Below are 5,057 nucleotides of genomic sequence, written 5' to 3' on the forward strand. Positions count from 1 at the left end.
ACAACAAGTGCTATTACAACCATTTTTCGATGAAATACTGTCAGTATTTTAAAAATCTATACTTCATATTACAGATTTTTAGTACTGGGTATATATCTATTAACGCGGTATTATTCAAGTTTGTCGCGTCAAATACTCGAACAGACTTGTTAGAGTGAGTACGAGCTATGTGGTAGGCATGCGATAGCATGCGACATGAGGAAATGCGTTTGGCTTCATTACTAACGCGCTGTAGGACGCTCAGAGGGCGTAAGCGTACAGGCGTAAGTTTCTGAAAATCTATATTATCGATCTTGATTAACTTCGACCGTCACTCCAGCATCCCCTTAAAACCAGATATTATAAAAATCGATTCGAAACGATAGCAATTGTATCTAACTCCAAAAATATCTACGATAGGCTTTATAAATAACGATAAAGTCTTATAAGAATTTAATCGTTTCTTGTGAATTCTTATCGGATTTTTTTTATCAGAGTTGTTAAAAATTTCATGAAATTTAATTTTACTTTTAACCCTAATTACCCTACTAAGGAGGGTCACTAGTTACCAAGCGATTCCTGTTCGTGCAAGTTTCTTTGCGTCTTTCAGTAATTACAAATTATACTACATTTTATTATTTTACAAAATGGAGTGCCAATATTTATTCTAGAAAGTTGAAAGTATATTGGTGAATTTTTAGAGATTTTTTAAATCACATTTTGAACAGGTGAAAGAAACGGACGAATTCTAGTGCCCCCGTTAATATGAATGAGGCACCAAATTGTACCTAGTAAGGTAAGGGGTAAGTTACACAATTTGAACTTAATTTCATGACATTACATTAAATTTAATATATTTATAACTGAAAAGTATATTTGTATACGTGTAGAGTAAGTGGTCCAACAATAAACCATGTAAATTTCAGTGGCTCGTATTTCTTTTAATACTGAATTAAAGGTATGAATTTTTGCATTCAGTTTATGAATTTAGTTGACTACATACTGTAAATAATAACTTTTAAGTTATCCCTGAAGTTTAGTCACAATTTCAATTATTTTAAAAAACGGGAAATAGTTTATTGTGTACAAGGGATATTACGCAATGAACCGTGCTATTTTTACTAATTAACTACATGTTTTATACTGCGAATTGTTGGGATTATTTTAGTTTTGCTATATTTTAAAATGTTAATTTATAAAATAGATAATTATAAGGTGGTGAGGATTCACCACGGCGTTTTTCTTTCGTTTTGAGTGAAAATGCGTCAAATAAAAATATTTTTAATGATATTTTAGGTGGGAGGAGGAGCCGTATTCTAAATAATTATTACAATGTATTATTATTTTAAAGATTATCGTAAAAAAGGTTATGTGGCCTACAATATACTATGATTCATTATTCAATACGTCAAAATGATTTATTGTAGACCATCTAACTTTTCCATGATAATCTCCTAAATAATGTGGTAAAATAACATAACAGAAAAAGTTGCTTACAGGATAAGAAAGCCAAATGTGCACACAAAACTATTGCACAATGAAAAAAAATGATAGGTATAACAACAATAACATAAAAAATACGTCAAACTTAAGAAAAAAATTTACTTTGCAACCCAAAATTCTTAAAATGTGATATTACATGGCCGTCCTTGGCGTGATCTGTCAGTCGACTGGGAGCCAAGGAGGGATTCAAATGCGAGTTGCTGCATGATAGCAGCACAATTTGATAACGTCGCATTTACGAAATATCGCAATGGTTCATAGTGTACTACTGGTTCAATGTTGGACTACCTACCCTACATAAAATTTAATATAGTTACAGAAAATAGCCTCAAATAATTTATAAAATTAACAATTAAAACAAGGGCTACGTACCAACCTGGATCTTAATGCTAGAATAACTATAATAACATAAGTTTATTAACAAACGTTTCGACTCCTATTGGATCATTCTCAATGTTGAAATTACAATTTGAACTCAACGGCTCATTTGAAAAACAATCACTTACCAATACATTTAATGATTAAGACGGTAAATATAATAAAATATGAATTCAGTATCGTGTATGTAAAAATTTCGGTATGACTGGTTGTAAGCATTATGTAATATATAAACCTGAAGAATTAGTAGATAAATATTCTGTCAATGAATTAATACCTTTGTAAGCCATGCACTGGATCTCGGTGTAAAGTATTTCTTTCCTTTAATTTCTCACAAACTCATGCTTACAAAGGAATTAATTCATTGATCGATTAATCTCAAAGGAGCCTTAATACAAAGTAACTCTACTTATATAAATATTCGGATATTGTACAACGCATGGTGGTCATTAAACGATCTCATACAGTGACCTTAAAATCGCAATCGCAACCGTTCTGACTAGCACTCTCAACTGACAAATGAACCAACTCTAATATTATCTACAACATAATTAACAAACGATAGTATAATAATTTGCAAAAATAAAAGCAAGTCGCAAGCTATCAAAATTTTCAACACAATTTTCATTATAATGATACAGTTAAATAAACAAAAAAGAAAAGTGTGTGAAATTATAAAACGGAAGTGAAAAAATACATAAATAAAATTAAAAACTTATATAGATATATATATATATATATAAAAAATATAGGGTAACTCCGGTATATACGCCGAACCTATAAAAAACTTAATTTATTAAGTATTATTTATTATGTTTAAAATAAACGAATTATATCACTAAAAACTTTGTACCGTCTACTATTATGAAAAAAATATTAGAAATCTGAAATATTTAGTTTTCGTATTAAAAAATATACTTTTTGAAATATCTTGCATTTTTGCTATATATATAGATAATGGGTGGAATATATGGCAAAAATGCAAGGGTTTCAACAAACTAAACAAAGAATACGAAAGCAAAGCACTTGTATTTTGCTATACAACATAGCTTTACTCTACACGTATGTATCACGAAATAACCACTAGGTCTTTTACACGCCTTACAGTAATCATTTTATGTAGATTATAATTTATGATGATGCTGCTTATTACACACACAGTGACAAATCGATTCAACTCACAATAATTTCATTAATATTAACAGTAAGAAGCTGTAATCAGGGTTGGGTAGTGCCAAGTTAAAAAGCTAAAAGTTAAGTTAAAAAGTTGAAAAGTTAAATAATTTTAACTTAACTTAGTTACATTTTAGACTCTTAACTTTTTAACTTTATTTAGTTACATTTTATCGATAACTATTAACTTTTTATTTAAATTTTTTGAAGTTAAGTCTCAGACTCAAACATATACTTCATTTAGAACATAATCTATATTTTACTTAAAAGTTTTGTTTGTATATATTATTTAAATTATATATCGATATTTCAATCTAGCAAAAACCGTATATTTTAATATATCTATAGTTTTTGATAGCTTGAAATCTATATATATATATAACAGTATATATAAACAAAAAGTTTAAATAAAATATAGAGTATATTCTAAATGAAGTATATGTTTGTGTCATTTCCGTTATTTATAAGACTCTGAAATCATAAAATAGAAAGAAATTTAACTTTTAATTATTTTTCAATTACTTTTTTTTATTAACTTGACTTTTAATTCAATTAATTTTATTATACATTAACTTGTATCTTAACTAAGTTAAATTTTCAAGGTTGTTAACTTTAACTTAACTTAGTTAAAAGAAAAAATTAACTTACCCAACCCTGGTTGTAATTATAACTTAATTAGCTCGCTTTTATTAATCAAAGAATTTCCCCAGAGAGACATTTCCTCTCTGGGGTTATACAACAATAAGCGGCTAGGCCGCGCGCCAATAAAAATATATTTATTGCGGGAGTCAAAGGCCCCTCCCGCATGGGCAATTAAAACTAAGAGACTGAGGGGCAAGCCTCCCAGTCTTTACAAAAAAAGTAAATAATACATATGTTTCATCCCCCCAGCGCGCAAGCTGAAGGGATACGTTATCACAGTAAATCGCTCCCTCGGGATATCACAGAAGTGTCGTCAAAAATATAAAAATCCCGGAGGAGCGCGCGCAGCAATATAATATAATAAATATTAAATATTAAATATTAAAATTAAATAGTGTATATCGCGCACATTCACACTTGGGTAAAATACAATATTCGCGATACGCGGCATACACACTCGAACAGTCAGGGCCCCACAAACAGATAGAATAAATAAATATATATAATAAATGAAAAAATATAAAATGTAAAAGGCTAAAATAATATAAAAATAGAAGAGTACAATAATACGTAAGAAAGGAAAGGAAAGTAGAAAGAAGATAGAAAATAGGGAAGAAATAGAGATAAAATAGCTATAAACAGAGACGGTACACATGACGTGACATGATAGAGTGTTACTGAACTGGACAATCGTAAGTATTATCATTAACTTACATTTATTAAATTGTTATTTGACATAGTTATCATAAATTTATTTATTAAGACGAATGTATCTTTATGAGCAACTTATTATTTGTTCATATTCATAGAAAATTGCGTTTCTAACCTGTACCTGTACGTAGTATTTTCTTTGTAAATAGTTTCAGTAAGCATGTAAAAGTTATTGTGCTTTTTGTAGAATTAATTTCAAAATGCCAAAAAATTGAAAATATACACACAGAATATTAATTATATTAATATTATTATATTAATATATTAATATCTTATTGCATTTGTAAAATAATTTTATATATTTTTTAACATTTTCATTAAGTTTACATTGATTTTAAAAGAATGTATACATTACGTTCGAGAAATAGGTACAACCATGTTCAGCTTTAGAAACATGGCTTTTAGGTTGTTCAGTAATTTGATCAGAAGTATATTCAGATATTTTCCTCAATTACTTCATTTTAACTAAATAATATTAGTTTTTGCGACGTTATTTTGAAAATAGAAGTGTTGTAATTTAAAATAATTACAAAATCTTTTACCGATATGCTTATTTTAGTATTATTTTGTAACGATGCACCCCCATAAGTGCATCGTTCCCGGTAACAACAACCCGCCGGATGCCGCTACGGTGACCCCCGGTCACCGTATGCGATGAGAGCGCGGTGCGC

This window comes from Trachymyrmex cornetzi, unplaced genomic scaffold (assembly GCF_001594075.2).
Source record: "Trachymyrmex cornetzi isolate Tcor2-1 unplaced genomic scaffold, Tcor1.1 scaffold608, whole genome shotgun sequence".
Classification (NCBI taxonomy): Eukaryota; Metazoa; Arthropoda; class Insecta; order Hymenoptera; family Formicidae; genus Trachymyrmex; species Trachymyrmex cornetzi.